We start from the raw sequence: 24148 nt of genomic DNA, 5'->3' as shown, positions 1-24148 counted from the left end.
AGCTCCTCTACTTCCCTCAGAGACCCCTCAGCTCCTCTACTTCCCACAGAGACCCCTCAGCTCCTCTACTTCCCTCAGAGACCCCTCAGCTCCTCTACTTCCCTTTAGAGACCCCTCAGCTCCTCTACTTCCCTCAGAGACCCCTCAGCTCCTCTACTTCCCTCAGAGACCCCTCAGCTCCTCTACTTCCACTAGAGACCCCTGAGCTCCTCTACTTCCCTCAGAGACCCCTCAGCTCCTCTACTTCCCTCAGAAACCCCTCAGTTCCTCTACTTCCCCCAGAGACCCCTCAGCTCCTCTACTTCACCCAGAGACCCCTCAGCTCCTCTACTTTCCTCAGAGACCCCTCAGCTCCTCTACTTCCCCCCGGAGACCCCTCAGCTCTTCTACTTCCCTCAGAGACCCCTCAGCTCCTCTACTTCCCCCCTGAGACCCCTCAGCTCTTCTACTTCCCTCAGATCCCTCAGTATTTTCCTCCCTCTGACACTAATGATGGAAAATATTCTTCATAGTTTCTTCCTCCTGATCAGCAATGTAAGGGGCTCCATACTCCTGACCCCTGCACTCCATCATTGTGTTGGCTGCATATTGTAATGATTGCTCATTGGCTGCCTGTGTAGTGTAATGATTGCTCATTGGCTGCCTGTGTAGTGTAATGATTGCTCATTGGCTGCCTGTGTAGTGTAATAATTGCCCTTTGTAGGCCATGTATGGTCAGGATGGTCATTGTCTTCTCTATTTATTGTCAGTGATGTTTGTTTAGAGGAACAAATTACTAGTGTAGCGGGGTTAAACATGCCTAAAGACACTGTTTGATATGTGGGAAGGAACTAGGCTCCCTCTAGTGGTAGCTGCATGGAATTTCCCGGGCTGTGACTTCCTTTTCACAAGATGAAGAAACTACATCTCCCAGGCTGCTTTGCAAGATCCAGGAACTAGGCTCCCTCTAGTGGTAGCTGCATGGAATTTCCCGGGCTGTGACTTCCTTTTCACAAGATGAAGAAACTACATCTCCCAGGCTGCTTTGCAAGATCCAGGGTGCACGGCTGCACCGCACGGCACTATGGGGGAGGTTATTTAAAGGAAGAGAGAAGCGCGCGAAGGGGGGGCCTTTCTGCGCTGGACTCTGAGGAACCAGCGAGCGAGAGTGAAGGACTGACACTGGATATTGGGCCAGAGCCTTTTAGCCTGGAGGGACGACGTGGAACCGTCCCATCTCAAGCACGAGGCACATTCCTGGAGGTCATACTGCTGTTTGCCGAGACCGGAAGTCATCCGCCAGAAGGACCCCGCGCGGCTGGCATATAGCCAAAGGACTGAGACCGCAGTGGAAGCGCGCGAAGGAGAAACTTCTGTTGGTGAGAGGGCACATGCCCAATAACTGACTTTATCTGCTGAAGAGACAGTTTTATCTACAGATAGCGGTAGCGCAGCAGGAGGTGATAAAACCCCGGGGTTTATCACCATACTCTCTCAGGAGACTCATAGACAAACAATAAGGTCTGTAAAGGAATTGCCAGAGGCTTATCTCTCTCGCAGAAGTTATTGCTCAGTTACGCAGACACCCTGCGGTGACAACTAACAGCTCGTTGTTTTTTCTCTCTTGATCTTTATTCCTAATCTGGATTACAAATGAGCTCTATTCAATAACCTTGCTAGCGAAGATCAACAAGAAAGAAGAGAACTCTGGGGGAGGGACTCAGATAGGCCCACCTACCTGGTACTGTGTCTAGCCTTAATGCAGGAGGAGTGTGGGGGTATTCTTTTACCTTTTTTAAAGCTGTTTTAAATAACCTTTTATGGACTTGTATTGTATTGTATTGTATCTCCCCTATTCAATTTGATATATAGTAAACTAAGTTTGGTTAATTACAATCTTGTGCGTTGTTCCATTGTGTCACCCAGAAGGACTACTATTCAAGAAGGTAACAAGGTATTGTTGCATAGTGAAGTATTGTATTCCAACCTGTGTATCTATTTGATAGTCCAGTCCTATTCTGGGTCAGTTGTGCCTGAGGAGGGATCGAGCCAATTTGATTGGGTTGTTAGGCAGGGTGTAGACCCAATAATATAATCAGCAGCTCCTGCGGGGGTGGTGCTACACGTGGGGGCTCGTCCGGGATTTCTACAGTCCTGCAATACAACCCTCTCAGCCATAGAATCCCCTCCCACGCAGAAATGGATCCTGTCGCTGCTGCTGAGTGGTGCAAGGAAGAGAATGTCATAGTGGAAAATGGCCTGGTGGTTGAAATCAAGGGAGAAGCCTGGACTGAAGAAAAGCTCCTCCCTGTTTTGAGGGCACTATCCACAGACAGGAAATTCTGGGTGATTGACATGAAAACTGACACCACTGTCCCACACACGTATGCACTGTGTGAGTGGAGGAAGGGGGTCCCTGATTATTTCAACGGAAACAGTGTAAAAACTACTGACCAAACAGAACTTTTCCTGATACATCCAGGAGTTCCTATTGCGGGTCCCTCATCCACCACCCCTGGGGTATCCAGCCAAGAAAAAGGTGTCCAAGAAGGGCATCCTGAGTCATCACCTTTGTCGACTTTTAGCTCAGAACTGTGTGCTGTTCTTGGGGAGATTGTGGCAAAATGTAGTAGGGACTCCTCGAGCTATTTGATGACTGGATATAGGAAGCTCCGGACATTCTCTGGGAAACAGCCTGTGCCTTCAGCAGAAGATGGGTTCGAAGAGTGGTTAGATACCGCCACTCAGGCTTTGGAGGAATGGGAGGTACCAGAACAGCACAAGAAGCAGAGAATCACAGAGAGTTTAAGGGGACCTGCATTAGAGGCTGTACGTAATCTAAAGCTTAGCAAGAAGAACTGCACTGCACAGGATTATTTGGACATTCTGCAAGATGTGTTTGGTCGGACGGAGAACGCGGCTGAACTTCTCTACCAGTTGGACCACTGTTATCAAGAAGAGGGGGAGAAGTTGTCCGAATTCATTAAACGTCTGGATAGGATTATCCACCAGATTCTGTTAAAGAAAGGAATAGACCACCGGAAAATAGATGAGACTCGTGCACGACAGGTTCTGAAAGGGGCTCAACCTTTAGATCCCATTGCCATACTGTTACGAACTCGTCGAGATGGCGGCATTCTAGAATACCCCGATCTGATTCGAATGGTCAGAGAGGAAGAGGTTATGTTGGACAACAAGAAGAAAAGTCGGCAGTTTGACTCAACTGCCCGGGTTGGAGTGATAAGTGTGGAAGAGGGTGACTCTCAAGTTGAACTCCTAAAGACCCAAGTGTCTCAGTTGATAGAAATGGTGTCCATCCTGACTGGTCAGGTATCCACTCTACCCAAGGGGAGTATATCGGAGAGGCCAGATGAACCTGTTAGTCTCAGCACAGATCCAGAGCCACGGCCTGCAAGATTGTTAACTTGTTTCAACTGCGGGGGAGTTGGGCATGTTAGAAGGGTATGTCCCAGCTCAGGAAATGCTGCCGCGAAACCTCGCGAGCCAGCGGGAAACTTCAGAGGACACCGGTGAAGGAGTCAACCGGGTGTCCGCCAGTCTTAAGGGACTCCAGAAGTGGTGCAGGATCAGGGAAACTGAGTCAGGGGGTCAGACCCAAATATAACACCCCCAGTTCTAGACTCCGGGTTACTGAGGGAAGGAAAGTCAATGCACACCGGGTTCAGCGGGGGCCCAGATCAAGGAAGAAAAAGGAGAAGAGGGCCAGGGTACAGAGAACTGAATCAGACAACCAGGCTACATCAAGAGAATTCCCAACTAACTTGGTCGGGCCCTCCCCAGTGGTCTCGGTTCAGGTGGAAGGAATTTACACAAGAGCCCTCCTTGACACAGGGGCCCAGGTGACTCTTTTGTATAGAGACTTCTATGATAAATATCTTACCCATCTACCTTTGCAGAAGTTGGAAGATCTGGAGATATGGGGTATTGGGACCCAAAGTTTTCCCTATGACGGGTATCTGCCAATCAAGTTGACCTTTGATCCATCAGTGGCTGGTGAAGCGGAAACCTTCGACACCTTAGCGGTGGTCTGTCCTCGTCCACCCGGGGCCAACAAAAGCTCTCTCATCGTAGGAACAAACACTGACCTGGTAAGGCGCCTTCTGATACAACTGGTCCAGGGACAAGATGCTCAGGCGCCAAGGATCCATCCCATGCTACGGCAGGCCTACCAACGATTAGTGTTGGAGCAAGAGACCCCCGCAGAAGGAGTTGGACGACTCTGGAAGCTGGATAGAGCAGAAAAGGTCTTACAGCCAGGAGAGGTGGCCTGTTTTAAGGCTTCTGTTAAACTCACATGGCAACAGCCGGGTCCCTTCATTATCTTTGAATCAGGTCAAAAGGAGAGACAGAGAGGGATAGAAGTGATCCCTGAGGTGATCCCTTTGAAGGTGTTACAGGAAAACCGTGGAAGGGTTTTAGTGAGTGTCAGAAACACCTCTATTACACCAGTGAAGGTACCGGCCAGAGTGCTCCTGGGCCAAGTCAACCCGGCTACCCCAGTTGCCCCCATTGATTTCAAAGAAAAGGAACAGGGTGAAGCGGTTATAGAGGAGCTTTGCTCTGGAAACGCTGCCCTCCCGCCGGAATGGGTGAAGAGGGCCAAGGCACAACTTGCTCGATGTAGGGAAATATTCTCTAAGGACGAGTTTGACGTGGGATGTGCCAGGAGCGCCACTCATAAGATCCGCCTGAGTGAGGACAAGCCTTTCAGGGAGAGAGTCCGGCGAGTCCCCTTAGGTGACTTAGAAGATCTACGTCAACAGCTGGCAGAGCTCAAAAAGATCGGGATTATCCGAGAATCCAGGAGCCCGTATGCTTCCCCGATAGTGGTAGTCCGAAAGAAAAATGGATCTTTGAGGCTTTGTATCGACTACCGAACGCTGAACAGAAGAACCATCCCAGACCAGTATACCACTCCTCGAATCGAAGATGCCCTACAGAGTCTGTCAGGGGCGAAGTGGTTCAGTGTGATGGACTTAAAGAGTGGGTATTATCAGATCCCCATGCACCCTGAAGATCGGGAGAAAACAGCCTTCATCACCCCTGTGGGGTTCTTTGAGTTCAATCGCATGCCTCAGGGGTTGTCCGGGGCCCCTGCTACCTTCCAAAGGCTGATGGAGAGGACCGTTGGAGATATGAATTTGATAGAGGTACTGGTATACTTGGATGATGTTATCGTGTTTGGCAGAACTTTAGAAGAACATGAGGAGAGGTTGGAAAAGGTCTTGAAGAGGCTACATGAAGAAGGTCTGAAACTTTCTCCTGAGAAGTGCCAATTCTATCAGTCCTCGGTCCATTACCTGGGCCATATCGTGTCTGAAGAAGGGGTGGCCACTGACCCGGACAAGCTGGATGCTGTTGCTTCCTGGCCGAGACCCACAAATGTGACCGAACTCCGGTCATTCTTGGGCTTTTGCTCCTATTACAGGAGGTTTGTGGAGGGGTTCGCCCAGATTGCCCGACCCCTAAATGAGCTCCTGAAGAATGAAGAAGATGATGTCCCTGAGTTGGTAAAGCCGGCGAAGTCCACCATAGGCCCCCGGAAGGCTAAGGAATCCATCCAGGATCAGTGGACCCCGGAATGCGAAGGGGCCTTTGTCCAGCTGAAGGAAACCCTAACCACTGCCCCTGTGTTGGCCTATGCGGACCCCACAAAACCATATGAACTGCATGTTGATGCCAGCCGAGATGGGCTGGGGGGGGTACTTTATCAGGAGCATGAGGGTCATCTGCGACCTGTTGCCTATGTGAGCAGAAGCCTACTGCCTGCTGAAAGGAATTATCCTACTCACAAACTTGAATTCTTGGCCTTGAAGTGGGCAGTGGTTGACAAATTGAAAGACTACCTGTACGGAGCTGAATTCATTGTCAAGACAGATAATAATCCCCTCACCTATCTGTTGACTACGGCCAAGCTGGATGCAACAGGACATCGATGGTTGGCTGCCCTCTCTAGCTTCAATTTTAGCCTGAAGTATCGGCCAGGAATCGGAAATAGGGATGCAGATGCCCTATCCAGAAGGTTGCATGTTCCACAGGAACCTGCGGAAGAATGGACTCATTTGGCTCCAGAAGGGGTGCGTGCCCTATATCAGGGAACTGAATTTCGATCCCGAGGAGGGTCAAGAGCAGAAGAGATTGGGGTTTCGGCTATCGGAGTACCCAAATGCTACTGCCAGGTGACCCAAGTTGAAGGGGAGGGTTTGCCCCGGCTGTCCAAAAGGGACTTGCGGAAGGAGCAGTTGGAAGACCCTTTGGGAAAACTTCTCTTGGAAGCCCTGGAGATCCAGAGCCCTGAGTTGCTTCTAACTGACTCCCCTCAGGGGGCCCGTCTGTTGCATAGAGAGTGGACCCGGTTACAGATCAGAGAAGGAGTGGCCTACCGGAGAGGTCCATCTGAAGATCTGGAGGAGAAGTGGCAACTGTTCTTACCAGCTAAATACAGAGAGGGAGTTCTGGCCGCTCTTCATGATAATCATGGCCATCTGGGGCCCGAAAGAACCTTTCAGCTTGTCAGGGACAGGTTCTACTGGCCTTGTATGAGGGCCGAAGTTGAAGGATACTGTCATTCTTGTGTCCGGTGTATACAGAGGAAGACTCTGCCACGTCAAGCAGCCCCAATGGGCCATCTACAAAGTCAGGGACCCATGGAGCTGGTGTGCATTGATTTCCTTTGCTTAGAGCCTGATCTGAGTGGCCAGGGGAATGTCCTTGTGGTAACAGACCATTTTACCAGATATGCTCAAGCATTCCCAACAAGGGATCAGAAGGCCTCAACGGTAGCCAAAGTTCTTGTAGAGAAGTTCTTTGTACATTATGGGTTACCACAACGCCTCCATTCTGATCAGGGAAGGGACTTTGAAAGCAGACTGATCAAGAGACTGTTAGATATGTTAGGCATTCAAAAGACTAGAACCACTCCCTACCATCCACAGGGGGATGCCCAGCCTGAACGATTTAACAGGACTCTTTTGGATATGTTGGGGACTTTGAGCTCAGAGAAGAAACAGCATTGGGGCAAGCACGTAGCTGCCATTGTGCATGCCTACAACAGCACTGTCAGTGATGCTACTGGATATTCCCCTTATCGGCTGATGTTTGGAAGGGAGGCTCGGTTGCCAGTGGATTTGGCCTTTGGCATTTCGCCTGATCATACCTCTTCAGCATCGCATAGAGGATATGTGGACCGACTGCGGAAGAGTCTGAAAGCGGCCTATGACAAGGCTCAGGCCACATCTGATCAACGTGGACTGCGGAATAAAAAAAATTTCGACCTAAAAGTTCGGATCCATGACCTGCAACCAGGGGACAGGGTTTTGTTGAGAAACTTGGGTGTCCCGGGAAAACACAAGTTGGCAGACCGCTGGAAGTCCCAACCTTATGTTATCTGCAAGCAACTGCCAAACCTTCCTGTGTACCAAATTCGGCCTGAAGGAAGTGTGGGTCCATTGAAGGCTTGGCATCGGAACCATTTGCTGCCTCTCTCTGAAGCGGTTCGTATGCCCCCTGTGGAAGACTTGTCAGAGGCCCCTTCGACTTCTCGCCGGTCCAAACCAGTTACCAGATCTCAGACGACGCTCCCAGATGAGGGAGAGGGAAGTTCTCCATCTGAAGATTTGGAAGATGAAGAGGAGGTACCCGACTGGTTGTGGTCATCTCAGTTGCCAGAACCCACACCTGCCTCCCTGTCTTCATCTGACTTGGCTGATAGAGGAGCCCTTCGGGCAGAAGCCCCTGAATTCATACCCTTTCATATGCTTCCAGAAGAAGCAGCTGAGGATGAAGATCCTGAGGAGGAGGTTGCACCCTTCTTTGAAGAAGAACTGACCTCTCTTGAACCATCAGGTTCCTCTGTGTTGGAACATGAGGAGGGGGACATTGAAGAATCCTCAGAAGTGCCTGATCCTAGCACCTCTGAGAGCATGCCTCCACGGGAACAGAGGGAAAGGAGAGTCATTCACCCACCTAAGAGACTGACCTATGATCAATTGGGTGAATGTTCGGAAGAAGCTGTTTTTTCCTCCAAAAGATCTCCTGACCAGCCTAGTTCCTCCACTGTAGATTTGGTGGGGGACAACCCTAGCTCACCCCCAGGCACAACTGTACAAGCCACCCAAGTTTTGGGGGGTCTGTGAGAGATCATGAGAACAAAGTATTGAAGTAGAAAACGTTTGCATTTAGGTTTGTACATAAGGATATTGGGTTTGGCCATTATAATAAGCACAGTTTTTGATGTTCACAATTTGGTTTACTTTGTGAGTTAATGTTTGCGCACATTTTGTTGCTCTGACCTCACTATATGTTTTTTTCTCTTTCTCACCTTTTGATGTTTTTTTTTCAACACAAACTTTAAGATGTAAGTGTTTAAGAAATTGCAAAGGCACATGTGCTTTTTAAAGGAGCACTATATAAAAGCACTAGAAATCAGCACTATATTAACACTGTAGAAATCACTTATTTGTTTATTAATTGCACTTTATCGTTTTACTGTTGCACTGCTATTAGAATACAAAATTGGATGTATTCAGATTGACTTATTTCAGCAAAATGTTAATGTTTTTGTTGTATAATGCCAACCTATGCACTAGGGTACATACTGTTGACCTCTTTGGGGACCAAAGTTTTCTCAAGTGGGGGGAGTGTGTAGCGGGGTTAAACATGCCTAAAGACACTGTTTGATATGTGGGAAGGAACTAGGCTCCCTCTAGTGGTAGCTGCATGGAATTTCCCGGGCTGTGACTTCCTTTTCACAAGATGAAGAAACTACATCTCCCAGGCTGCTTTGCAAGATCCAGGAACTAGGCTCCCTCTAGTGGTAGCTGCATGGAATTTCCCGGGCTGTGACTTCCTTTTCACAAGATGAAGAAACTACATCTCCCAGGCTGCTTTGCAAGATCCAGGGTGCACGGCTGCACCGCACGGCACTATGGGGGAGGTTATTTAAAGGAAGAGAGAAGCGCGCGAAGGGGGGGCCTTTCTGCGCTGGACTCTGAGGAACCAGCGAGCGAGAGTGAAGGACTGACACTGGATATTGGGCCAGAGCCTTTTAGCCTGGAGGGACGACGTGGAACCGTCCCATCTCAAGCACGAGGCACATTCCTGGAGGTCATACTGCTGTTTGCCGAGACCGGAAGTCATCCGCCAGAAGGACCCCGCGCGGCTGGCATATAGCCAAAGGACTGAGACCGCAGTGGAAGCGCGCGAAGGAGAAACTTCTGTTGGTGAGAGGGCACATGCCCAATAACTGACTTTATCTGCTGAAGAGACAGTTTTATCTACAGATAGCGGTAGCGCAGCAGGAGGTGATAAAACCCCGGGGTTTATCACCATACTCTCTCAGGAGACTCATAGACAAACAATAAGGTCTGTAAAGGAATTGCCAGAGGCTTATCTCTCTCGCAGAAGTTATTGCTCAGTTACGCAGACACCCTGCGGTGACAACTAACAGCTCGTTGTTTTTTCTCTCTTGATCTTTATTCCTAATCTGGATTACAAATGAGCTCTATTCAATAACCTTGCTAGCGAAGATCAACAAGAAAGAAGAGAACTCTGGGGGAGGGACTCAGATAGGCCCACCTACCTGGTACTGTGTCTAGCCTTAATGCAGGAGGAGTGTGGGGGTATTCTTTTACCTTTTTTAAAGCTGTTTTAAATAACCTTTTATGGACTTGTATTGTATTGTATTGTATCTCCCCTATTCAATTTGATATATAGTAAACTAAGTTTGGTTAATTACAATCTTGTGCGTTGTTCCATTGTGTCACCCAGAAGGACTACTATTCAAGAAGGTAACAAGGTATTGTTGCATAGTGAAGTATTGTATTCCAACCTGTGTATCTATTTGATAGTCCAGTCCTATTCTGGGTCAGTTGTGCCTGAGGAGGGATCGAGCCAATTTGATTGGGTTGTTAGGCAGGGTGTAGACCCAATAATATAATCAGCAGCTCCTGCGGGGGTGGTGCTACACTAGAATTTATCTCCAAAATGAAGAGAATGTTCCGGCCCCGTAAGTGGGGAAACGTTCTGCCCCTGAAGGGGTTAATCTAGGTTTGCACACTATATATGTGTGTATCATCATCTGCTGGAGATAAAAGAGGTCACAGTGACTATGGAGGAAGAGGACGGACATGACGGGGGGTTACTGGGTGTAAATAGAAAATAAGATCTTCTTACCTCCTCTACTGCAACTTCCAACAACGTCTCCTCGTTACTTCGTACCACACCCTGTCTTTGTTCCACATCACTTCCTGTCTGTCCCTGACATCACTTCCTGTCTGTATTCCATAGAGACTTCCTGTCTGAATATAAGTGAGATCTCCATCTTGTGGCGTTCAGAGGAACTGCAGCCCTGAGAAACATCTCATAATACTCATTCCTATAATATCTATTTTACATGGCTAAGTTCAAAACAAAGGTATACCTAAAAAAAACAGATAACTCTGGAAATTGATCTTTTTGGATAAGGAAATTCAAAAATATATCATAAAACATTAAAATATATGTTAATCCACTCAAAATGAAGATGGTAAACATAAATTGCAAGGATGTAATGGTCACATAGGAATGGTGGTGGAGATCTCTTAAAGTAATAGCAATTCCTTAAATGCTTATATAAATAAAATTAATCTTGGAGTGAAAAAAGCTGTAAAGCAGTAAGGGCCGGACGTCAGCCACATTGGTCACACAGAGAAGGAGCTCCTGTGCTGATGGAAGAAAATCCTTTGCCATCCACCTGATTCCAGCCAAGACACAACCTCACACCCCACCGCTGCATAGAGCACACCTCAAGACTGCACCTCGTACCCCTATTCTGTGCCCACCTAGTCGGATCATCTCAAAACAGCTCCCGCGGCCTACTTGTGACCCCGCGCCCTGTACATCAGGCTATTGCCACAAGCCCCGGGAGGAAGGTAGGCTCAAAAGACTTTAACATATTAGACTACCCCCCTGCATAGCCCCCCTTCTTCCTAATCTGGCCCGTTATCAATTTGGGGACCGTATCCCACGTACTAGGGCCTACCGTGTTGCTTCCAGCCACCATCTTACCTGTACTCCCGTGCCTGCCGGCGGCTCTCAGACACCCAAGGGAGCCTCTTCTGTGACTGGGACCACACTGTTGGACCTATCGCCACCCCGGGCCAGAGACTGGGTGGCTGCTGGCTCCAGACACTTGTACTAACAGCTTGATCCCCATGTCAGGGGGAGCTGAGGCCTGGGCAAGGCTTCACCGCATTTTGCTAAACTACATCCCCAGAAGTGGGACCTGGCAGCTGGGCAAAGACTTTCCTCACCTCCTCACATAGTCCCGCCACCTATAGCTTCCTACCTCCTCACATCCACCAGGGGTGTACTTAAAAAGCTGGCAATTCAGAGCAGCAGAAGTCTCCATCACACCTTCCAGCATCCTGCAGAGCATTGCACCTGGGTCTCATTGAAAACTCCACAACATTCTCGACGGTGCACCTATTTATGCCAATTTCTTGCCTTGTGAACAGGCGTATCTCATAGCATTTTACCTTTGCAGCTATTACAAGTTATATCCACGCTAAAACTTTCTTTTGGAACTCACCGATATTAATCCGCAGATGGAGGTCATGCGGTGCTGAGCCCCGGGATCGTTCAGCTCCAGCAGACAGCTTTACAGGCCAGCTACACCTAAAATCCGCATGTCGGAGGACAGCTCTCACCCCGCTGACCCTGCAGACTTCCAACAGAGCTCCACACAACGCTACCTACTCCACACTGCACCACGCCGCCAGAATCCCGCTCTCTCAGGCCGGACAGGATGGCGCCCAGCCTCGCGGCGGGGAAAAATAAGCCTCCTTCCCCGGCTACGCTGCCCTATCCTCCGGGTGAGGATGCGGGACGCGGTGGGCGGGCCTCTTCACCGGAGATGGTGCCTTCAACACCCTTACTACCTGCACCTCTACTCTAACTGGGGAGACAGATCAACATCCCCGCGGGGGGACCACTCAGGTCGGAGGCTGCTTCCCTCTTTTCGGCCTTTTGGTCGGATTTTGACTCCTGGGCTTCTAAAATGGAACTGTCCCTGCATGCAGAATTAGACACACTACGTCAACAGATCTCATCCACGGACTCCACCGTGGCCACCGATATCGCTACTCAGGAGGTCCGAAAAAATCTGGTATAACCACACTGGAAGCTGCCTCCCGGGACCACCTCCGCCGCTCAGGGCCGGACTGGCCTAGCGGGATACCGGGATATTCCCCGTTGGGCCGCCGGCCCTGGGGCCACTTTAATGGGGCCGCCCGCAGCGCCGCTTTAAGTATTGCCGGTACACCGGCCGCTTCATTTTTTGTGGCCGCTCGCCGCTGTGCAGGCTGCACTGCCCCGGCTGTGCTCCAGAATGACGGTCCGTGACCGTCCATCTCTTTCTACGTCAGTCGCTGTGAGCGGCATGACGTCACAGGGCGGCTGCGCCTGTGCCCTGCGTGGCGGACGGTGGTGCTGGTGCATCAATTTACTGAGGCGAGCTGACTGGCTGTCACGGCGCCAACGATCCCTCCCCCTCCCAGTCTCCCACACAGACGACGAGACTTCACGGCCATCAGCATCAGCATGTGATCGCAGGTGAGGGGTGAGCCTGAGTCATGAGAGTGAGTGTCTGAGTGAGCAGTTGGCAAAGCAGATGCTATGGCTGAGTGTCCCATTTTCTAGGGCTTTTTTTTTCCTTGGTAACGGTAAGGAGCCTGAACTCTGCCTCCATTGTGGGTGTGTGAGTGATCTCTGCTCTGGATATCCAGTGTGGTGCGCCAGACATCTGTACCATGCCCGCACAGTGCCAGACATCTGTACCATGCCCGCACAGCGCCAGACATCTCCTGTACCATGCCCGCACAGCGCCAGACATCTGTACCATGCCCACACAGCACCAGACATCTGTACCATGCCCGCACAGTGCCAGACATCTGTACCATGCCCGCACAGCGCCAGACATCTCCTGTACCATGCCCGCACAGCGCCAGACATCTGTACCATGCCCGCACAGCGCCAGACATCTGTACCATGCCCGCACAGCGCCTGACGTTTGTACCATGCCTGCACAGCGCCTGACGTCTGTACCATGCCCGCACAGCGCCTGGCGTCTGTACCATGCCCGCACAGCGCCTGGCGTCTGTACCATGCCCGCACAGCCCCTGACGTCTGTACCATGCCCGCACATCGCCTGACCTCTGTACCATGCCCGCACAGCGCCTGACGTCTGTACCATGCCCGCACAGCGCCTGACGTCTGTACCATGCCCGCACAGCCCCTGACGTCTGTACCTGCCCGCACAGCCCCTGGCGTCTGTACCATGTCCGCACAGCCTCTGACATCTCCTGTACCATGTCCACACTCTCTGACATCTCCTGTACCATGTCTGCACAGCCTGTGACATCTCCTGTACCATATCCGCACAGCCCCTGACATCTCCTGTACCATGTCCGCACAGCCCCTGACATCTCCTGTACCATGTCCACACAGCCTGTGACATCTCCTGTACCATGTCCGCACAGCCTGTGACATCTCCTGTACCATGTCCGCACAGCCTCTGACATATACTCTACCATGTCCGCACAGCCCCTGACATCTCCTGTACCATGTCCACACAGCCTGTGACATCTGTGACGTTCATTACCTAATGATTAAGCACACAGTCGGTGTGTGAAACGCGTCTACCTTGTCACGATTGTCATATTTGGATGTCCAGTCAATAAATCTGGATTTTGACTCAACCTGGAGTGCTGCCAATTCCTTTTCTTTTATCAAGTTTTCACGGAGGCGAGCCGGGGCATGCACCGGTGTGAGTCATCAGGCAATCACACCACCTTGAGCAGTGAGTTCTTGTCTTTTCATGAGGTTGAATAAAGACAATAGTCCATCCAGTTCAACCTGTGTAGGTGTGTGTGGCCGCAATCATCTCTCATAGCCCTGAATGTTCTGATCCTTGAGATGTAAGTCTAAGAGTCTTTTGAAAGCCACCATACTTCCCACAGAAACCACCTCTTGTGGTAGAGAATTCCACAATCTTGTAGCCCTAACCGTAAAGAACCCCCTGCGTTGCCTGAGGTTAAAACGCTTCTCCTCTAATCGAATTGTATGCCCTTGAGTCCTCATGCAATCCTTTTGACTGAATAGATTTTTTTCTATGCTGAGATCACCATTGAGCGTATCTATAAATTGCTATCGTGTCCCCCCTCAAGCGTCTCTTCTCTGAGAATAAATTAAGCGATTGCAGACGCTCTTCATAATTTAGGTCCTCCAATCCCCTAATTAGTTTAGTTGCCCTTCTCTGGACTCTCTTCAGCTCCAACACATCCCTCCTGAGGACTGGAGACCAGAACTGGACAGAATACTCCAGATGTGGTCGGACCAGAGTTTTATAAAGTGGAAGGATTATAGACTTATCTCTGGAATACATCCCTTTCTTTATGCATGCTAATATTCTGCCGGCTTTGGCAGCTGTCGCTTGACATTGCATACTATTGCCTAGTCTATCCTCTACCAAGACTCCCAGATCTTTCTCCATTTTTGATTCCCCCAAAGGTTCCCCCCCTAAAGTGTATTGTGCTTTTATGTTTTTAGTCCCCAAGTGCAAAACCTTACATTTCTCCACATTAAACCTCATTTGCCATGTCGTTGCCCACTCTGTTATTTTGTCCAGGTCATTCTGTAGGATATCTGCTTCATGCTGTGCAGTTATTGCCCTGCCCAATTTTGTGTCATCCGCAAAAACTGATATAGAACTGCTGATCCCGACCTCAATGCTATTTATGAATAAATTGAACAAGGTTGGTCCCAGGACTGAGCCTTGGGGGACCCCACTTACCACCCCAGACCAGTCTGAGTATGCACTATTTATTACCACCCTTTGGACACGCCCTTTTAGCCAGTTCCGTATCCAAGAGAAAACCCTGCAGTCGATGCCTGCTGACCTTATTTTATAAATTAAGCGCTTGTGTGGAACTGTATCAAACGCCTTAGCGAAATCCAGGTACGCCACATCCACTGGTTTGCCCCTATCTAGCTCACAGCTCACCTCCTCGTAGAATATTAAGAGATTGGTTTGACAAGAACGCCCATTTGTAAACCCGTGCTGATTACTGCTGATGATGCTGTTGTCTTTAGCAAACTCTACAATATAGTCCCTTATCATCCCCTCCAGAAGTTTACATACTATCGATGTCAGACTGACAGGCCTATAATTTCCCGGGACATACCTCTTCCCTTTTTTGAATAACGGAATCACGTTAGCTTTCCTCCAATCCCCTGGTACATTTCCTGTCATAATACTGTCAGCAAAGATCAGGAACAGTGGTCTAGATATAACCTTACTGAGTTCTTTGAGTACTCTCGGATGTACGCCATCCGGGCCTGGTGATTTATTTGTGTTAATTTTATCCAGCCTTTCCCTGATTTCATCCCTCTGTTAGCCATAGTGGCAAGTCCTGTGTATTACTACTAACCATACAGTCATGGTCAGTGTACTCCATACAGTCATGGTCAGTGTACCCCATACAGTCATGGTCAGTGTACCCCTCCTTTTCCTGTGTAAAGACTGACGAGAAAAAAGCATTCAGCACGGTTGCTTTTTCAGTGTCCTCTGTAACCATCCTCCCCTCATCGTTAAGTATGTGTGCAATATGCTCTGCCCTAGTTGTTTTATCGAGGTGAGATATAACAAGGGCGTGAATTAGAAGCTTGGTGGTGTCGTTGGTTAAAAAGGGACGTATTCTAGAGATTTTGCGGAGGTTAAGGCGGCATGATTTGGACAGGGGTTGGATGTGAGCCTGAAAGGACAGTGCAGAGTCCAGGGTTACCCCTAGCACCCTGGCATGTGTGGAAGGACTGATAGTTGTTCCATTGATCTTCACAGAGAAATCAGGGGAAGGGGCACGTAGAGGAGGAAATATTATGAGCTTGGTTTTAGATAGATTCAGTTTGAGGAAGTGGTGAGACATCCAGGCTGATATGTCTGTTAGTAGATCAGTGATGAGGGAGGAGACTGATGGGGTGAGCTGAGGGGTAGAGAGGTAGATTTTTGTGTCATCAGCATAGAATTGGTAGTGGAAGCCATGGGAGGCTATTAGCTGACCCAGGGAGGAGGTATAGATTGAGAATAGTAGCGGTCCAAGGACAGAACCTGGGGGGACCCCAACGGTAAGAGGAGTTGCAGGGGAGTAAGTGGAATGGTAAGTGACACTGAAGGTGCGGTGAGATAGGTAAGATTCAAACCAATGGAGAGCACAGTCACAGAGACCGAGGAAATTGAGCAATTGGTTATAGACCTCTATATATACACCAGCACATTAGTAACTATTCGAGCCTGCACTTCCCACAGATGACACCGCACCATATACCCTTTCCCATGCATGTAATGGTAAACTGCTATTCTTGTACCAATTCTATGTATAATCTACTGGAAAGGGACTTCCCCTTTTACTCTCTCTATAAAATGTTCTTCACTGTCTGAATGAAGCAAGGATTCTGTGACATCGTACCTGCCGTCTCTGTGTCTCATTGAGTGCTCCCAGATATCTGAAGGAACTTTGATGCAGAGGGCCATGCGAGTCTGAATTATGGCAAACACCTACAGTATATATACCTAGTTACTAAGACTTTGTGAGGCGGTTCATATTTATTTTGCTAGTCATACCAATCCTTTCACAATACATATATACAGTGCACTGCGAAAGTATTCGGCCCCCTTGAACTTTTCGACCTTTTGCCACATTTCAGGCTTCAAACATAAAGATATAAAACTGTAATTTTTTGTGAAGAATCAACAATAAGTGGGACACAATCATGAAGTGGAACGAAATTTATTGGATATTTCAAACTTTTTTAACAAATAAACTGAAAAATTGGGCGTGCAAAATTATTCAGCCCCCTTAAGTTAATACTTTGTAGCGCCACCTTTTGCTGCGATTGTAAGTCGCTTGGGGTATGTCTCTATCAGTTTTGCACATCGAGAGACTGAAATTTTTGCCCATTCCTCCTTGCAAAACAGCTCGAGCTCAGTGAGGTTGGATGGAGAGCATTTGTGAACAGCAGTTTTCAGTTCTTTCCACAGATTCTCGATTGGATTCAGGTCTGGACTTTGACTTGGTCATTCTAACACCTGGATATGTTTATTTGTGAACCATTCCATTGTAGATTTTGCTTTATGTTTTGGATCATTGTCTTGTTGGAAGACAAATCTCCGTCCCAGTCCCAGGTCTTTTGCAGACTCCATCAGGTTTTCTTCCAGAATGGTCCTGTATTTGGCTCCATCCATCTTCCCATCAATTTTAACCATCTTCCCTGTCCCTGCTGAAGAAAAGCAGGCCCAAACCATGATGCTGCCACCACCATGTTTGACAGTGGGGGATGGTGTGTTCAGAGTGATGAGCTTTGTTGCTTTTACGCCAAACATAACGTTTTGCATTGTTGCCAAAAAGTTTGATTTTGGTTTCATCTGAGCAGAGCCCCTTCTCCCACATGTTTGGTGTCTCCCAGGTGGCTTGTGGCAAACTTTAAACAATACTTTTTATGGATATCTTTAAGAAATGGCTTTCTTCTTGCCACTCTTCCATAAAGGACAGATTTGTGCAGTATACGACTGATTGTTGTCCTATGGACAGAGTCTCCCACCTCAGCTGTAGATCTCTGCAGTTCATCCAGAGTGATCATGGGCCTCTTGGCTGCATCTCTGATCAGTCTTCTCCTTGTATGAGCTGAAAGTTTAGAGGGACGGCCAGGTCTTCCTAGATTTGCAGTGGTCTGATACTCCTTCCATTTCAATATTATCGCTTGCACAGAGCTCCTTGGGATGTTTAAAGCTTGGGAAATCTTTTTGTATCCAAATCCGGCTTTAAACTTCTGCACAACAGTATCTCGGACCTGCCTGGTGTGTTCCTTGTTCTTCATGATGCTCTCTACGCTTTAAAACGGACCTCTGAGACTATCACAGTGCAGGTGCATTTATACGGAGACTTGATTTCTATTTATCATCATTAGTCATTTAGGTCAACATTGGATCATTCAGAGATCCTCACTGAACTTCTGGAGAGAGTTTGCTGCACTGAAAGTAAAGGGGCTGAATAATTTTGCACGCCCATTTTTTCAGTTTTTTATTTGTTAACAAAGTTTGAAATATCCAATAAATTTCGTTCCACTTCATGATTGTGTCCCACTTGTTGTTGATTCTTCACAAAAAATTACAGTTTTATATCTTTATGTTTGAAAAGTAGGGGGTTTTTTTGGTGTCTCAAGCCAAAGTAGTGGGACTTTGTGGGCAAGTAATGAATTTAATTCAAGAAGTAAAATAATTTTGGATTTATTCCATTAATACATATAACATACATATCGATAATGTGAGCATTGGTGTTTGGGTATAGGCCCAATGTGATAAAGATTGGTGAAAGAGAGATTCTGGTGAATCTGTGACATGTGTGATAACTTGTGACAAAGATATGGATATTGTCTGTGTTTCCTGTGGAATTTCCAGGAAAAGGTGGTTCACAGAGTTCATCCATATCCTGACGCGTTTTGGCTGTTTATAGCCTTTTTCAAAGATTTTTTCTCACCCAGCTGTAATGTATAAACAATAACATTATCGTTATTGAAAATATACATGCAATTTGAGTTTCAAATAAATAGAAATATAAGGTGTAACGGACCGTTTCAGCAGACAAGGGGTTAAAAATGGATTTTTGTAAAATCTTACCGTAAAATCCTTTTCTCTTAGCTCATTGACAGACGTAGTCCTCGGTGATACACCACCTTCGGGTTATGTTGCCTCCACAGGAGCAGGACTAGACAGGAAATTAAAAAGCTCTGGCCACACCCTAGGGGCAGTCCCAGAGGGTATATCCTCTCTCTCTCTGCCTCAGCAAATCAGTTATGTGAAAAAGCAGTCTTTAGAGATTTTAACCCAACTCAAAAAACAGAGGGGCGGGGACTACGTCTGTCAATGAGCTAAGAGAAAAGGATTTTACGGTAAGATTTTACAAAAATCCATTTTTCTCTAGCGCTCATTGACAGACGTAGTCCTCGGTGATACACCACCTTCGGGACGTCCCAGAGCAGTATCACAACTGAGGGGTGGGAAAATTAAATCAAATCCCAATCTAGAAGGCCCAACCGGTGCCAACTAGAAGTTTACAATGCTCATCCTTAATGATGAGACTCAACAAAAAAAGAGAAATTTTTTTTTTTTTTTTTTCCAAACAGAAAAAAACCCTCGAGGTAGACCACCGGTCTCCTCAAATTGCGGCCTGCAAAACCTTGCGGCCAAATGAGGCATCCGCCGATGCCGTCACATCAATTTTATAGAATTTTGTAAAGGTATGTACCGACGACCAGGTGGCCGCCTTACATACCTGGACCACTGACGCCTGATGGCGAAAGGCCCAGGAAGTACTGAGCGCTCGAGTGGAGTGCGCCCTAACAGGGAACGGAGGACTCTGACCCTTAATAGAATAAGCCTGTACCACCGTTTGTCTAATCCATTTGGCAATGGTCGCGGCAGATGCAGGCAAACCCTTTCTGGGGCCATCCGTGATCACAAAAAGTGAATCCGTCTTACGGAAAGATTCCGTAGCTTTCAGGTATACCCTGATTGCCCGAACCACATCTAAGGAATGCAACGCATGTTCCCGATGATGCTTGGGCTGAGGACACAAGGAAGGTAGTACAATATCTTCATTCAGATGAAAATCTGAAACCACCTTAGGAAGAAAAGATGGCTTAGGATGAAGTACTACCTTATCCCTATGAATCACTAGGTAAGGGGACTGGCATGATAATGCAGCCAGTTCTGACACCCTGCGAGCAGAAGTAATAGCCACCAAGAAGGCCACCTTCTGGGATAAAGTAAGCAAGGGAATCTCCCTGATGTTTTCAAAGGGAGGTTTCTGTAGAACCGACAAAACCAAATTAAGATCCCAGGGCGGTAAGGGCGCGCGGACTGGAGGAGCCAGGTGCCGCACCCCCTGGATGAAATTCCGCACCAAGGATTTGGTAGCTAAAGGCTTCTGAAAGAAGATTGCTAATGCTGAAACTTGACCCTTGATGATGCTCAAGGCTAGCTTCTGCTCAACCCCTTGTTGCAAAAAGGCCAATATTCGAGTCACCGAATAGGTACGTGGAGGAAATCCTAAAGATTCGCACCACGCAATATAAGTCTTCCATGTGTGATAATAGACTTTGCTGGAAGTCGCTTTCCTTGCTTTAATAAGGGTAGGAATGACTGAAGTAGACAAACCTCTGTCCTTCAGTACTTGGGTCTCAATGGCCAGGCCATTAAACCCAGCGACTGTAAAGCATGATGGTAAATTGGTCCTTGAGACCACAGACACTCCCTGAGACGAAGTTCCCACGGAACGTCTACGACTAACATGTCCAAGTCGGCCAGGCCGGCTTGAGGAGGCCAGCCTAGAATTTCTAGGACCACTGGCGCTGATAGAATCTGAACCAGGCGTCCCTAGAGGTATCTGGCCCCGACCATCCGAGAAAGTCTGGTCGTTTTCTGTTCCCACACATTTATCAGATACCTGATAGTTATCAGGAAAGGTGATCTTTTCTGGTTGAACCTCAGGGACCGAAGTCACCCGACTAGAGGCTACTTGGCCTATCTGGTCAACCAGATCCGATTCCTGTGAGGTATCGGGACTAATCTTAGGAAAAGGTAAAGGAAAAGATCTATTCAGGGAACGGTAACTACCGCTTCCTGTAGTACTTAAATGTTGGAAGGGAAGAATCGCACCGGTAGTAGTGGTTGATGCTCGATCTAATGTCCTGAATACCGGTGAAAACGTCCCCCCACCCTGAAACCGGGTGGGGGCGCACCTTCAGGCTGTGTACTCCTTTGCTTCGGGTTTGGCTGGGTTGGTCCTTTGCTTGTCCGACCAGCCCTTCTTGAACCCTCCTGGAGGAGTCTTGCCTTTCCCGCTAGTACCAGCCGGGCGCCCTTTATGGGCGGTAAAGAAAGGTCCTCGCTTGTTGCGAGGTCCCTTAGCTTTAGCAGCCTGTGGCAAAAAAGTGCTCTTGCCCCCAGTGGCATCCTTAATGATTTCATCTAGGTTGGCCCCAAATAGACGATTCCCCTGAAAGGGGAGATTTGTCAAGGTCTTTTTGGAACCTAGGTCAGCTGACCAGCATTTTAACCACAGCACACGTCTGAGGATCACCGCTGACTTAGATGCATGCCCTAATAGGGGAGTAGTGTCCAAGGCTGCGTCACAGATAAACCGTAGCCCTTGTATGATCTGTTCCATCAAATCAGATGTCTCCTGGGGAATATCTTTTCCCCTAAGATCTTGGCGTACCATTTTCGCCCATTCCGTAAGTGTCTGGGAAACTAGACCAATAACAATTACTGGTCTAAATGCTGACCCTATCAGAGAGAAGATGGTGCGGGACTCTGCTTCCATCTTTCGATCCACCGGATCCTTAAAGGACGAAGTGTCCTCCACTGGAATAACCGTGGCTTTATTCAGCCTGGAAATAGGTGGATCCACCACTGGTGGTACCGTCCATTTCTTAATGATGGATTCCTCAAATGGATAGCGTCTAGCAATACGCTTGGAAATAGTAAAGGTACGTTTAGAATGCTCCCATTCTCCTTTAATCTGATTACCGAAACATTTAGGTACAGGAAAAACCTTCACCGTTTTGATGGGCTTATTAGTACCAAAAGGAATCTCTGTTTCAGTTGCCTCTGCCGGTAAAGCCTCAAGTTTTAAGGTTTCCTGCACTGCCACAACTAGTGCGTCCACCAATGCTTCTTCCTGAATTATAGCAGGAGAAGAAGCGTCCTCCTCACTGTCTGAGGGGGCTTTACCTGGGATAACAGCCCTTGCAGAGGAACCTGCAACTGCAGTGACCATCTCTGAATCAGAGTCAGAGGTGTCAGATAGTATAGGGGTAGGCGGGGGTCGCTTCCTTGACCCCCGTCCCTGACAGGCCGCCTCCACCCGAGCCACCATAGACTCCAAAATTGCTGTAAATGACTCTATACTCTGTGCACCGGCGGGTCCCGTGGCCCCCTCGAGGGAAACAGGTGGGGGAATATGTGTGGCAGGGTCCATGATAATTCCAGTCACTTCCTGGATAATATAATTCAAAAATAAAAAACTTTTTTTTTTTTTTTTCAGACCCCCAGCGCCACAAAAGCCCCTTAGTGTTACCTGCTAGGGATCCCTATCGATCGAGAGAGAGAGAGAGATAGACCCCCAGGCTCACCACTTGATGCTCAGAGTTTAACTGCAACAGGTTACAGCGCTGTCTTGACAAACAGGAAGTCTTTTGGCTGGCTGCCCAGGAAGAAAGGAGGCGGCTCCGCCCCTCTGCACGCCTTCCGGCGCCTCCCCCAAGCTCCACGAGGTGTTTGGATCACCTCAAACATGGCCGCCCCCATGCTGGAGACACGAGGCTACGCCAAAATGGCGGCTCGTGCGATCCAGCAAAAAAAATGGCGGCGGCCTGTACTGAATAGCGGTGTGCTGCAGGGCACACAACACTCTCTCTGCATGGGGATATGGCGTGGTTGGCGGTACCGGCCCTGGCGGACCGCATGGCCATTCGGGAGGCCTGCTAATAGCTGGAGATCTGATTAGGAAGGCAGTCTACATGTCCGTGGCTTCTGACTGGTAGGTAGCTTATTCTTAACACCGTAAGATTCCCAGAATGCCACAGATTACATCTTTTTAACATGTATACAATTAGATTGTTAGCTCCCAAACCAAGCCTCCTGGCTTTTTGCACATAAAATCACACTCAAAGTAGGAGGATCTGTGTCATGTTATAGGATAGAGAGGGACTCTATCTTACCATACAGAGAGGGGCCCGCGTTCACCACAAAACCCGTCAGGGGGAAAGGGGGAACATACTACTCACCATACCAGAACCAGGCGGGCACCAACTCCTGACAGTACCCCTCTCCACCGGGGCGGGAGGGCTGTCGACCGATACGGACGCCGTGACTCATGGTCTTTGGCGTTTCAGCGAGACGTTTAACTCGCGTGGACAGTCCTTTAATGGGACTTTGTCGCGGCCGACCCAGCGCGGAGCTATGGCCTGCACGCGCTCGTAGGCTGAACTGGGGTGACCACCGGATCTCAACATCCAGCCCGTCGCCCAGTTCAGCTTTCTTGCTTGAAGATCTCACAGGAACACTGGAGAAAAAAAGCTGTCTAAAAAATCCTTTAAGAAAAAATTCTTGCCAGGACCTAAGATCCCAGCAAGGTATCTAGGTCCTTACTCCTAACTAGACAGAAAATAACTGATTTGCTGAGGCAGAGAGAGAGAGGATATACCCTCTGGGACTGCCCCTAGGGTGTGGCCAGAGCTTTTTAATTTCCTGTCTAGTCCTGCTCCTGTGGAGGCAACATAACCCGAAGGTGGTGTATCACCGAGGACTACGTCTGTCAATGAGCGCTAGAGAAAATCCGTTTAGGCGATATGCCCCTTTCTGAGAGACAGGCACAGCTACTTGCAGGACACCAAACTCCCGAACTGCATACAAAATAGCACTCCAACCTGGAACCTTACGAATAGCTGCTAGCAGACGAACAGGAGAAGCATTCATCAGCTTACACTCCTAGCAATCAGTCTCCAGCAGCATACAGTGAATCCCCCCAAGAACGAGACAAAGCTCCGTGTGGAAGGTCAAGCAGTGGTATGTTTATTGAGGGCTACCTGCCCCCGTATTTATACAGGTCTCCCACCTGGTGGACACTCCCCTAGGGGACCAGATGGAAGACTGTAACACAAACAGACATGTATCACATTACAGACTCACAGAAGACATTCCTCAGGAGGGGGCTGCTAGAAACCACCCCCCCCCCTCTCTCTGCAGCTAAAGCTAGTTTTCACAGCGAGACTCCATTACACACATGGGGACCCAAATACAGTATTATGCTTTAAAATATATAAAGTTCCCACCGGGCCTGACCCCTTCAGCGTTTGAATGGTGGACAAACAAGGGGTTCCTCAGGCTGGCGGATCTATGCGACCATCGGGGCCTCCTCACCAGGGCCCAATTACTAGAAACCCATTCCCTCCCTGAGGGTGAGAGCTATCGCTATGCCCAGATATCCCATTTTGCTGCCTCCCTTAAACGTACCAGTGATATCACCACCTCCTCTCAGATGGAGAACCTCTG

The 24148-nt window shown here is 48.6% G+C and overlaps 3 protein-coding genes and 1 pseudogene across 4 annotated transcripts in view; 1 reads left to right on the top strand and 3 right to left on the bottom strand.

The window, feature by feature from the left end:
• Positions 1-10211, bottom strand: part of LOC309566964 (uncharacterized protein) — a gene marked incomplete at its 3' end in the record, with an annotated part of 90765 nt that extends 80554 nt beyond the window's left edge. Inside the window, exon 1 of the mRNA XM_082272283.1 lies at positions 10174-10211. The remainder of the gene's footprint in view (positions 1-10173) is intronic.
• Positions 1-24148, top strand: part of LOC309567520 (uncharacterized protein) — a gene marked incomplete at its 5' end in the record, with an annotated part of 1161679 nt that overhangs the window by 818150 nt on the left and 319381 nt on the right. The gene's annotated exons all lie outside the window — the stretch shown is intronic.
• LOC309566962 (uncharacterized protein) overlaps positions 1-24148 on the bottom strand; it is a 162345-nt gene that overhangs the window by 91817 nt on the left and 46380 nt on the right. The window lies entirely within an intron of this gene.
• The window catches only part of LOC309566963, a 130751-nt pseudogene that overhangs the window by 91564 nt on the left and 15039 nt on the right, over positions 1-24148 (bottom strand). Inside the window, exon 2 of the transcript in view lies at positions 18570-18573. The product of the transcript in view is annotated as an uncharacterized misc_RNA (transcript). The remainder of the gene's footprint in view (positions 1-18569; positions 18574-24148) is intronic.

This window comes from Pelophylax lessonae (assembly GCF_965119305.1).
Source record: "Pelophylax lessonae genome assembly, chromosome: 11".
In the NCBI taxonomy this organism is placed as follows: Eukaryota; Metazoa; Chordata; class Amphibia; order Anura; family Ranidae; genus Pelophylax; species Pelophylax lessonae.
The sequence above is the reverse complement of the archived record's forward strand: the minus strand, read 5'-3'. Positions and strand labels throughout refer to the sequence as shown.